General features: G+C 37.1%; 1 protein-coding gene and 8 non-coding genes across 9 annotated transcripts in view; 1 reads left to right on the top strand and 8 right to left on the bottom strand.

Annotated features, from left to right (window-relative positions):
- Nucleotides 1-12,500, top strand: part of znf1046 (zinc finger protein 1046) — a 659,651-nt gene that overhangs the window by 249,077 nt on the left and 398,074 nt on the right. The gene's annotated exons all lie outside the window — the stretch shown is intronic.
- On the bottom strand, nt 4,718-4,836 carry LOC137491927 (5S ribosomal RNA). Its single transcript, XR_011011899.1, has one exon. It is a non-coding gene; the product is annotated as a 5S ribosomal RNA (ribosomal RNA).
- LOC137491938 (5S ribosomal RNA) lies at nt 5,016-5,134 on the bottom strand. Its single transcript, XR_011011910.1, has one exon. It is a non-coding gene; the product is annotated as a 5S ribosomal RNA (ribosomal RNA).
- Nucleotides 5,314-5,432, bottom strand: LOC137491949 (5S ribosomal RNA). Its single transcript, XR_011011921.1, has one exon. It is a non-coding gene; the product is annotated as a 5S ribosomal RNA (ribosomal RNA).
- LOC137491960 (5S ribosomal RNA) lies at nt 5,612-5,730 on the bottom strand. Its single transcript, XR_011011932.1, has one exon. It is a non-coding gene; the product is annotated as a 5S ribosomal RNA (ribosomal RNA).
- Nucleotides 5,910-6,028, bottom strand: LOC137493820 (5S ribosomal RNA). The gene has a single exon (XR_011013794.1). It is a non-coding gene; the product is annotated as a 5S ribosomal RNA (ribosomal RNA).
- Nucleotides 6,208-6,326, bottom strand: LOC137491971 (5S ribosomal RNA). Its single transcript, XR_011011943.1, has one exon. It is a non-coding gene; the product is annotated as a 5S ribosomal RNA (ribosomal RNA).
- LOC137493987 (5S ribosomal RNA) lies at nt 6,506-6,624 on the bottom strand. Its single transcript, XR_011013962.1, has one exon. It is a non-coding gene; the product is annotated as a 5S ribosomal RNA (ribosomal RNA).
- Nucleotides 6,804-6,922, bottom strand: LOC137493786 (5S ribosomal RNA). Its single transcript, XR_011013761.1, has one exon. It is a non-coding gene; the product is annotated as a 5S ribosomal RNA (ribosomal RNA).

Here is a 12,500-nt window from a genome sequence, read left to right as displayed (position 1 = left end):
CTTCTTTACTAAATGAACAATCAATATGCTTTCTAAAATCTCCCCATGCTTTAATAACCTCTTTGTAGAATTCTGGAACTTTATTCATCATATTCTCTTTGGGCTTCATCCATAATATATATTCTTGTATTTCCCCACATTTATTTAAAAAATACCTCATCACATCTTTCCATACATGTTTTTCTTCTTTCCAATATTTATTTACAGTTTTAATTCTTATGCTTTTCATTCTGATTAGTGGATCAATTAAACCTAAGCCTCCTTCTTCAACTTTACCAATTATGGTGTCATAAGCTATTTTGGAAGGTTTTCCATCCCATAAGAAATCCAAAACAATAGCTTTTATCTTTTTATACACACTCATTGGCAAACTCACTGTACCTAAAACATACCACATTTTTGATAAAAATAAAGAATTTAAAACTAAAACTTTCCCCTTTAAAAACAAACCTCTTAATTTCCAGAAATGTAATCTTTTCTCCATTCCCTTTAAAACTTCCTCCCACATTAAATTCCTTGTTTCATTTTCATTTTCACCAACCCTTGTACCTAAAATTTTCATATCAACTTTCTCCTCTTTAAATTTAATTTTTTCTGGTAAAACATTTATTTTTCCCAGTCTCATGTATTTAGTTTTTTCCTTATTAATTTTTGCTCCTGTTCCTTTACAATATCTGTTTAAAATTTCCTCTACTTTTTCAATACTTTTAATATCTTTTACTATTAAAGTGGTATCATCAGCATACTGAAATATTTTGTGTTCTAAGTCTGTTCCTTTTATACATAATCCTCGTATTTGCGTTTCATTATCAATTGCTAATCTCAATGTTTCAGATACAAGTGTGTATAATAGTGCTGACATTGGACATCCTTGTCTTATTGATCTTGTTATTTTAAAATCTTTAGTTAAAAAAACATTTACTTTTATACAGCTTGTTATATCTGCATACAAACATTTTATCCATTGTAAGTATCTTTCTCCAAAACCAAATCTCTCCATTACATCCATCATATATTTGTGTTCCACTCTATCAAAAGCTTTTTCTAAATCGACACTGATTATATATCCTGTTTCTTTTTCCTCTCTCATATACCATATTACATCTCTTATATTGTTTATGACATCAGTTATGTCTCTTTTTAGAACTGCATATGCTTGATTTGTTTTAATTATGTTAGGTACAACTACCTTTAATCTATTAGCTAAAACCTTTGCTAAAATTTTATAGTCCATGTTCAGCATGCTTAAGGGTCGATAATTTTTTAAGTCTCCCTTGTCTCCATTTCTTTTATAAATCATTTTCACCATTCCTTTCTTCATACTATTTGTTAACTCCCCTTTTTCATAAATATCACTGTATATTTCATTTAAAATAGGAATTAAAACATTTTTAAAAACTTTATAAAACTCAACTGGTAGTCCATCTATTCCTGGACTTTTCCCATTTCTCGACTGATCAATAGCTGTTTCTATTTCTAAATCCGTTATCTCACTCTCACACATTTCCTTGTCCTCTTTATTTAATTTTGCTGTTATTTTTTCTAATAAAAAATGTTCATCATTTAAATTTACTCCATTTTCTGTAAATAATTCCTTATAAAATTGTCTAGTTTCGTTTAAAATTCCCTCTTTGTCTTCTACAGTTTTCCCATCTTGTGTTTTTATACATTTTATTATAGCTGCTCTCTGTCTTGTTTTTTCTAATTCATAAAAGTATTTTGTACTTCTTTCTCCTTCTACAATGTCTTTAGCTCTGCTTCTAATAATTACTCCTTTACACTTTTCTTCTTCAATTTTCTTCAGCTTTTCCTGTAATTCTATTATTTTGTCAACATTTATCCCATTTACTTTACTCATTTCTTCATTCCATTCTTTTCTAATTTTATTTTCCTTGAATTTTTTTGCCTTTTTTATTTTTTCTGATATATTTATTGAGTATTCTTTTATACTATTTTTCAGATTATCCCACCATAAACCTGTTTCTGTTTCAAACATTTCATCATTCACACTATTAATTATTATATTTTCTATATCCATTTTATAACTTTCTATTTTTAACAGCTCAGTGTTGAGTATCCACACTCCTGGTCCTTTTTCAATCTCATTAAAATTCATCGTTATCCATAAAAAATCATGATCACTTTCACTATAGGTTTTATATAAAATTGTGTTAACATATTGTACTTCTTTTTTCTTACATAAAAACAAGTCAATTCTACTTTGCTTTAAAATCCTATTTGCAATTTCTCTTCTTGAATATTCTCTTTTCATACCATTTCGCTCTCTCCCTACGTCTACCAAATCACATTTTCTCATTAAATTTTGTAGTTCATTCCTCCCTCTGTCTGTTCTAAAATTCATTGAGTCATCTATATCTATTCTTTGCATGGCAATATTAAAATCTCCTAAAATAAATATGTTTTCATTCTTTTCTATTAGTTTATCTATTTCCTTATAAAAGTTATATTTGTCCTTTTCCTCATTTGGTGCATGTATGTTGCATACTCTAAAACTTTTCCCACCATACAGAACTTTTACAATTATTATTCTTCCATTTGTGTCTTTATAGTCTAATTCTACTTTCTCAAAAATCCCTCTTTTTATTAAAATTGCTACTCCTCTATTCTTTTCTATATTCCCATTACTAAATATTTCACCATTCCATAATTTTCTCATTTCATTTTTAATCTCATTTTCCCACTTTGTCTCTTGTAAACATAATATATCACACTTTTTTGTCAAACACGTTAATCTTTCAAACTTTTCACATTTGGACAATCCTCTTACATTCAATGATACCACACATACATTACTCATTAGTATAATTATTGGATAAACCAATAACCACCATTCATTCTGAGTCACTGTCACTTAAACAAATGTTTCTTGCATCTCCTTTTTCAAATTTTTTCCTTTCCATTCTTTCTTTTATCTCTTCTCTTCTTATTTTCTGCCGTTGTAGAACCATTTCAATGTTTAGGCCACTTTTAGATCTTGATTTTAAATCTTTTATCTTTTTTCCTTTTTCTTTTTTTTCCAGTCCATAATTCCCCCTTTCAAAATCCATTGCTCTTACCTCATTTATTGCTCTTATTTCATTGTCCTCAGTCCTTGTTTTCTCCTGTCTCTCTTCATTGTTCAGTTCTATAGTGTCCTCATCATTTTGTTCCTCAGCAAATTGTCTATTATTTGGTTCTCCTTCTTCCTTGTTTGCTCCTTCTCCCAGTTCCATTTCTTTATCCTCTTGCTCATTTCTGTCCTCTTCTGTATTGTTTTCTTCTCCTGTTTTGTCCTCCTTCCTTTCTGTTGCAGTATTTTCAAGTGACGCTTGTGTTTCCATCCTTTCAACTTCCTCCTCTTTGTTGCAGTTACATCTTGTTGATGCCCTCTCGCAGCCCTGGCACTGCGGAACTTCGCAGTCCCGCACATAATGCCCCTGCTGAAGACATCTCCTGCACGTGAAATTTGGGCAGTCTTTCTTTTCATGCTCTGTACTTGAGCAAAGTCTGCACATTTTCAGTTGATTGTCATGTATCACTCTGAAATACTGCATCCCTTCTTCCGTCATGAAGCCAACATTGTATGGTAAAGATTTAACTTCTTTGGGAAACTTTACCTTCACAAATCGTGTTCCGTCTGCAACCATTGTTCCCGGATGATATTTCCTTCTTATTGGCAGTATAGGAGTTACTCCCCAATTACTCAGTTTCTGTTGTATCTCCTCATCCTGTATATAACTGGGCAAGTTCAGGAAAGATACCATTTTTTCTGTTGCACACAGCTTTTTCACTTCACATTCTTCTCCATTAATCATCAGTCCGTTAATCAATATCTCGCATTCTTTTTCACTTTCCATTGTCAGTTCAAATTCATTGTTGTTTTTCCTTCTCAGTCCAATTAATTTGCCAATCCCCACTTTGTCTTCAACTGCTTTGATTATGTTGTTTATAGTTGAGTTTTCAACATCCTTTATCATCATTGTCAGTGTGGCTTCCTTCTTATATTCTCTTTGATATCTTGCTTGCTTCTTTAGTTTGTTCAGCATTTGTTGTTTTTGACTTAAAGCATTCATTTGTCCTTCAGTATTCTTTTCACTTTCAATACTTGCAATTGATTGTAGATTACCTTTCTTTTCTTGACCACCTCCTTTCCCTTCTTTTTTCTTTGAGACAACTGTTGCCCATGTCTCATTGCTGTTTTCTCCAGCATCTTCATTTCGTGTCCTTTCAAGCATGTTTGTAGCATTTCCTTGTTCTCTGTTCCTTTTTCCATTTGTGTCCTGTCCATTCTCTTTCTCCGTAGTGTCCATTTTGTTGTTTTCTAACCCCAAAACAGTGTTACTGTTTGGGGTTAGTTAAAAATAATCTTTAACTGAAAAAACAATTAAAGTAAACTTTGTAATGCAAAAACTAAAAATAAAAAACAAAACTGCCAAAATGGAAGAGCCTCTCTCTTCCTTCTGCCACCTCACACTTCCTGCAGTGCACCAACTCTAACTCACACTAGAGGGCGTGTCCAGGGTGGTATGGCCGTAAGCGAAAGAGGCTGTCAAGAGTTGGCTATTTAAACAAGGTGCAGCACCAGGGACCGAGCGCAGCTCAGCTGCCATTGACACAGCACCGACAGAAACAATGCCCTTGAAGGCGAGAAAAAAATAACGGCAGCGAAGCTGTGACACGGGGAAGTCTATCAGCTGCCAAATGAAGGACTTCGAAAAGCTTACAGCACCTGGTATTCCCAGGCGGTCTCCCATCCAAGTACTAACCAGGCCCGACCCTGCTTTACTTCCGAGTTCAGATGAGATCGGGCATTTCCAGGGTGGTATGGCCGTAAGCGAAAGAGGCTGTCAAGAGTTGGCTATTTAAACAAGGTGCAGCACCAGGGACCGAGCGCAGCTCAGCTGCCATTGACACAGCACCGACAGAAACAATGCCCTTGAAGGCGAGAAAAAAATAACGGCAGCGAAGCTGTGACACGGGGAAGTCTATCAGCTGCCAAATGAAGGACTTCGAAAAGCTTACAGCACCTGGTATTCCCAGGCGGTCTCCCATCCAAGTACTAACCAGGCCCGACCCTGCTTTACTTCCGAGTTCAGATGAGATCGGGCATTTCCAGGGTGGTATGGCCGTAAGCGAAAGAGGCTGTCAAGAGTTGGCTATTTAAACAAGGTGCAGCACCAGGGACCGTGCGCAGCTCAGCTGCCATTGACACAGCACCGACAGAAACAATGCCCTTGAAGGCGAGAAAAAAATAACGGCAGCGAAGCTGTGACACGGGGAAGTCTATCAGCTGCCAAATGAAGGACTTCGAAAAGCTTACAGCACCTGGTATTCCCAGGCGGTCTCCCATCCAAGTACTAACCAGGCCCGACCCTGCTTTACTTCCGAGTTCAGATGAGATCGGGCATTTCCAGGGTGGTATGGCCGTAAGCGAAAGAGGCTGTCAAGAGTTGGCTATTTAAACAAGGTGCAGCACCAGGGACCGAGCGCAGCTCAGCTGCCATTGACACAGCACCGACAGAAACAATGCCCTTGAAGGCGAGAAAAAAATAACGGCAGCGAAGCTGTGACACGGGGAAGTCTATCAGCTGCCAAATGAAGGACTTCGAAAAGCTTACAGCACCTGGTATTCCCAGGCGGTCTCCCATCCAAGTACTAACCAGGCCCGACCCTGCTTTACTTCCGAGTTCAGATGAGATCGGGCATTTCCAGGGTGGTATGGCCGTAAGCGAAAGAGGCTGTCAAGAGTTGGCTATTTAAACAAGGTGCAGCACCAGGGACCGTGCGCAGCTCAGCTGCCATTGACACAGCACCGACAGAAACAATGCCCTTGAAGGCGAGAAAAAAATAACGGCAGCGAAGCTGTGACACGGGGAAGTCTATCAGCTGCCAAATGAAGGACTTCGAAAAGCTTACAGCACCTGGTATTCCCAGGCGGTCTCCCATCCAAGTACTAACCAGGCCCGACCCTGCTTTACTTCCGAGATCAGATGAGATCGGGCATTTCCAGGGTGGTATGGCAGTAAGCGAAACAGGCTGTCAAGAGTTGGCTATTTAAACAAGGTGCAGCACCAGGGACCGAGCGCAGCTCAGCTGCCATTGACACAGCACCGACAGAAACAATGCCCTTGAAGGCGAGAAAAAAATAACGGCAGCGAAGCTGTGACACGGGGAAGTCTATCAGCTGCCAAATGAAGTACTTCGAAAAGCTTACAGCACCTGGTATTCCCAGGCGGTCTCCCATCCAAGTACTAACCAGGCCCGACCCTGCTTTACTTCCGAGTTCAGATGAGATCGGGCATTTCCAGGGTGGTATGGCCGTAAGCGAAAGAGGCTGTCAAGATTTGGCTATTTAAACAAGGTGCAGCACCAGGGACCGAGCGCAGCTCAGCTGCCATTGACACAGCACCGACAGAAACAATGCCCTTGAAGGTGAGAAAAAAATAACGGCAGCGAAGCTGTGACACGGGGAAGTCTATCAGCTGCCAAATGAAGGACTTCGAAAAGCTTACAGCACCTGGTATTCCCAGGCGGTCTCCCATCTAAGTACTAACCAGGCCCGACCCTGCTTTACTTCCGAGTTCAGATGAGATCGGGCATTTCCAGGGTGGTATAGACGTAAGCTAAAGAGGCCGACAAGAGTTGGCTATTTAAACAAGGTGCAGCACCAGGGACCGAGCGCAGCTCAGCTGCCATTGACACAGCACCGACAGAAACAATGCCCTTGAAGGCGAGAAAAAAATAACGGCAGCGAAGCTGTGACACGGGGAAGTCTATCAGCTGCCAAATGAAGGACTTCGAAAAGCTTACAGCACCTGGTATTCCCAGGCGGTCTCCCATCCAAGTACTAACCAGGCCCGACACTGCTTTACTTCCGAGTTCAGATGAGATCGGGCATTTCCAGGGTGGTATGGCCGTAAGCAAAAGAGGCTGTCAAGAGTTGGCTATTTAAACAAGGTGCAGCACCAGGGACCGAGCGCAGCTCAGCTGCCATTGACACAGCACCGACAGAAACAATCCCCTTGAAGGCGAGAAAAAAATAACGGCAGCGAAGCTGTGACACGGGGAAGTCTATCAGCTGCCAAATGAAGGACTTCGAAAAGCTTACAGCACCTGGTATTCCCAGGCGGTCACCCATCCAAGTACTAACCAGGCCCGACCCTGCTTTACTTCCGAGATCAGATGAGATCGGGCATTTCCTTTTTTTTTTTTTTTTTTTTTTTTTTTTTTTTTTTTATTGAAAAAACTTTTTTAAAAATACATCATATGTAAACATTTCATAAAACATATACAAAGAACAATCTGTACATTATACATTGCTACCAAATCATCATAAACATGACATTTCACATTCACTTATATCTAGCATATCAGTCATCTTATTTTTTCCAATCAACTTAAAAATTAAGCATCAATCCCTTTTTGTGGTCTACCGTTATAAGCTCATTTTCATGAATAAAAGCTTCCTCAAAAACATCTGTTCTTAGATATTTCCACATTAAGTACACATTCTTTCTAACTACACTTTTAAACATGACATTCACGTCTATTATTTTTGCTTCAAAATATGCCATATTCCTCCTTGCCCATATTGCATACCTTGCATGACTCAGAAAAAAATTACATAAATTTACATTTTTGTCTTTGCAATTTGTATTTTCTCCAAATAAGAACAGTTGTTTCCATTCATTTCCTTGTGCATTTTTCGCCCAATTGTCCTTTATCAGTTGTTTCAATTTTTCATGAAAAAATCCCAGCTCCTTACATTCAAAGAAAATGTGCATCAGGGTCTCTGGATCAGACTTACATACATCACACTCCCTGTTTACATTTCTGTTTATTTGATGAATCACAACCTTTGTGTATATTCTATTATGCCGTAACTTAAAATCTAAATTTTCACAGTCTAAGCTGTTGTATTTCACATTTAAATTTTTCCAAATTGTTTTAACATTTAAATTTGGGAACAGTTTTGGCCACACATTTTCAGATGCAGGCAGTTTGATTTCCTTTTCCACAAACATTCCATATATAGTTTTTGTTATTACATCAGATAAACATATCTTTTTACCATTTTTGACAATAAACATTTCTGGCATTCCCCAATTTCCTGGTTTGGCACTTTCTCTCTCAATCATTTCAACCCATCTCTTTGGTAAGCTAACTCTGATGTTTTCACAAACAGAGTCTACTTGTGATTTTTTAATTTCATCATCCCACTCCACCACAGAGTCATAAATAGCTCTGTTTGGTAAAAAACCTTTGACAAATTCATATACCATGTCTTTTACTTGTCTTATTCCAGCTTTCATATACAGTCTATTATAAAACATCCTCCCTCTCATCTGTATCTTTGGATTCAGAAATACTGGCTGCTTATGTATTTGATTTATATTTTCACACTCATATCCCACTTCCATTACAAATTCAGACCAAGCACTGCATACTTCTTGATAAAATACAGGTATGTTTTCATACATTGGTTTCTTTAAAGACATGAAAACCCCTTCTTCTCCACATCCACTACTTTTACTCAAATATTCTCTCATAAAACCTTTCCACCCAAATTCCTCATTACCATATAGAAGTTTTTTCATTATTTTCACTCTTAATGCTTTCTTTTTAACGTTAAGATCAATCAGCTTTAAACCTCCTTCTGTGTAGTCTGCTATTAATGTTTTGTTGGATATTTTGACTCCTTTCCCTCCCCATATGAAATTATTCAGAACCTCTTTTATCTCATTTAAAACCCACACCGGTAAGTCAACTGCTCCTAAAATATAGTTACATTTAGTTAGAAGCAATGAATTCACAACTGTGATTTTGCCCTTTAGTCTTAATTCTCTTAATTTCCAGTATCCTAAAACTTTTTTAATTTTATTTAAGATACCCGTCCATGTGGCATTTGTTGCTTCTTTTGTATTCACTCCTATATTAACTCCAAGAATCACTGTTTGTTCTTTTGCAACTTTGAAAGGTATATCACACCCACTCAACCCCACCCCACCTATACTCATTATTTCAGATTTTTCTATATTGATTTTAGCTCCTGATGCTTTCCCATATACTTCTATATGATTCATTATTCGTTTTATACTTCTCATGTCCCTTACTGTGAACGTTGTATCATCTGCCTACTGATGAATTAAACTCACACCACCATATGGTATTTGAATTCCTCTTATTTCCTTATCTTGCTTTACTAGTGTTGCCAGCGATTCTATAGATATTGAGTATAGCATCGCTGACAACGGACATCCCTGTCTCACTGATCTTTCCAATGGAAAGGTGTTTGTTAAAACTCCATTCACTTTTACACAACTTTTTGCATTTTTATACAACAGCTTTATCCAATTTAAAATCTTCTCTCCAAACCCATATCTTCTCATTGCTTGTTCCATGAAATTGTGTTCTACCCTGTCAAATGCTTTATTTAGGTCAATGCATAGCATTAATCCTCCTTCTCCATCTTTGTCCATGCTGCTCACAACATCTCTAATTGTGCATATTGTGTCAGTGATGTCCCTCCCTGGTATGCCATAAGCTTGATTAGGTGATATTATGCTTCTCACTACTCTTTTTATTCTATTAGCTAAAATTTTTGTTAGAATCTTATAATCTGTGTTTAAAAGACTTAAAGGTCTATAATTTTCCAAATTTAGCGGACTGCCTTTATTCTTGTAAAGTATGGTGATTACTCCCAAACCTGTTGATTCTGGTATCTCTCTTCTTTCTTCCATATGTTTAAATAATTTCATCAGTATCGGTGTTAATATCTCTTCAAAAGTTTTATAAAACTCATGCGTTAACCCATCTGACCCTGGACTTTTATTCACTTTTGTTTCTTTTATTGCTTGTTTTATTTCTTCTATGTTTATATCTCTTTCACATGTCTCCCTTTCTTCATCACTTAACTTAACGTTTACAGTATTTAAAACTTTGTCCACATATTCCTGTTTTGTATTCTCTTTCTTAAAAAGTCTTTCATAAAATAATTGTACTGTTTCCAATATTTTTACATAATCTGTTATCTTTTCACCATTTTCATTTTTTAGTTCTGTAATGTAATTTTTCCTCTGCTTTCCCTTTTCCAAATTTAGAAAGTATTTTGTACACCTCTCCCCTTCAAGTGCATACTTTGCCCTGCTTCTCACTTTTGCACCTTCACATTTTTCTGTTTCATACATCTCCAATACCCCTTTTATCCTCAGAAAGTTTTCTTTTGTGTACTCAGGGTTGTTTTCTATTTTCTCTGCTTCTTTCTCTAAATTATTTCTCATGCTTTCCATCTCCATTTTTCTCTTAAAGTTCCTCTGTTTTGAATATCGTATACTTCTTATTTTTATTTTCTCTTTCAAATCCTCCCACCACTCGCATACATTATTTTCAAATAATGGATTTTCCATTTCATACCTTATACATCTTTCAATGCTCTCCCTATATGCCTCTTCTTTTAATAAACTTGCATTCAGGCACCACATCCCCCCACCCCTTGATTCTAAATTTAAACTCATCTTTACCATCATAGCAGCATGATCTCCTATTTCAATAAACTTATAACTTACATTTTTCACATACTGCAATATTTCCCTTTTTACTAAACATAAGTCTATACGACTTTGTTTTAAAACCCCTAATACTATTTGCCTTCTTGAGAATTCCCTCTTGAATGGGTTCTCCTCCCTCCAGGCATCCACCATGTTCTCACTTTGCATTAATTCATTTAAGTATCTTCTGGATGCATCTGATTTAAAATTAATACTTTTTGACACATCAAGCCTTGTGCACCAAACATTAAAATCTCCAACTACTATGCAGTTGCCTGTGCACAGTGGTTTCATTGTTTTAAAAACCTCTTTTCTTTCAGTTTCTATGTTAGGAGCATATAAATTAAGCAATCTAAAGGATTCATTGTAATACATGAAGTCTATTCCCAACAATCTACCATTACCATCGTTATGTATTTGCTTTACATTATGTATTCCTCCCTTTTTAAGCAAAATCGCCACACCGCATGCTCTCTGACTTCCATGATTTACATAAATCTCTTCTCCCCAAACATTTTTTATATCACTCATTTTATCATTTGACCAATGTGTTTCTTGCAAACAAATTACATCTGTTTTGAACTTTCTAATCACCCTCTCAAACTTTTCCATTTCTCTTAGTCCATTGCAGTTCAAACAGGCAATTTTCAGCAAGTCACACATTGCATATAGTATAAAAAAGAGGAGAACCCACATTTGAAAATGTCTTCAGATCTTACTTTTTTGTAGTCTCTTCTTCGGTGCCTTTCATTTTCCTTTTCAGCATCTTGATATTTCCGGCACTCATGTCCATTTCCTCCTCCAGTTGTATCAGTGGTGTCTCTAAAATTCTTGTCATGAAGTCTCTTCCCCTTTGATTTTCCTTGTGCTCCTTCCCATCTTGGTTCGCTTTTTCTTGACCTCCTTTCTTACCATTCCCTCCTCCTTCAAATAATAATTCCTCTTCCTCTTGAACCACTTGCTTCTGTGGGAATTTTCCCATGGCATCTTGTGAGTCATCCATCGGCTCTTGTACTTCTTCTCCAGCCCTTCGTTCTACCATTATATCTTCTTCATTCTGTTCATCTTCTTCATCTTTTTCCTTTCCTGTTATTGCGTCCTCCACACTTTCATATAGATCCAGAGAGCTTCCCATGATTTCTTCCTCTGGAATTCTGCATACACACATTGCAGTGACCATCTTACACAACTTGCATTTTCCTTTGTCACATTCGCGCACATAATGACCCTGAATGCCACATTTATAACACTTAAAGTTAGGGCAGTCTCTTACAATGTGTCCTGGTTGGATACAGACACTGCAGACTTTCACCTGTCTGTCATGTATGACCCTAAAATGTTCTGTTCCTGTCAGCGTCTCAAACTTTGTTGAGTATGGTAGCGATTTCACAGTATCTGTGAACTTAACTTTTAGAAATCGTGTTCCATCTGCAATATCCGTTCCTGGCCACATTCTCCTTTTGACAGGTGAAGCTGCTTTCACTCCCCATTCAGTTAGTTTTCCAATTATTTCCTCATCTTCAATGTATGTTGGCAGATTCAGAAAAGAGACCACCATCTCATTGTTGTTTATTTCCTTTACCATTATCCGGCTGTTTTTTATCTTCAGCCCATCCAGTATTTTTTCTTTCCCTTCCTCTTCATTCATAGTTAATTCATACTCTTTTGGGTTCTTATATCTGCAGCCAATTACAACACCACAATCTTCTCTCACTTTCTTCAAAAGCTCCATCATTGTAATTTTATCTTCTCCCACAATTTCAACCAATACTGTTAGCTTTTTCTGAAAAACACGTCTTCCTTGGCCATCATCTCCATCCATGCTTACAATCTGCTCACCTCTTTGTTTTTCCATCTTAATGCTGTTTAGCCGTTGTCTTTAGCAGTCCAGTAGACAAACAAAAATAAAGATTCCCCAAACAGCAAAAATGCTGAGTGGGGAGTGATAAACTC

This window comes from Danio rerio, chromosome 4 (genome assembly GCF_049306965.1).
Source record: "Danio rerio strain Tuebingen ecotype United States chromosome 4, GRCz12tu, whole genome shotgun sequence".
In the NCBI taxonomy this organism is placed as follows: Eukaryota; Metazoa; Chordata; class Actinopteri; order Cypriniformes; family Danionidae; genus Danio; species Danio rerio.
This window is presented reverse-complemented; position numbering and strand designations above follow the sequence as displayed.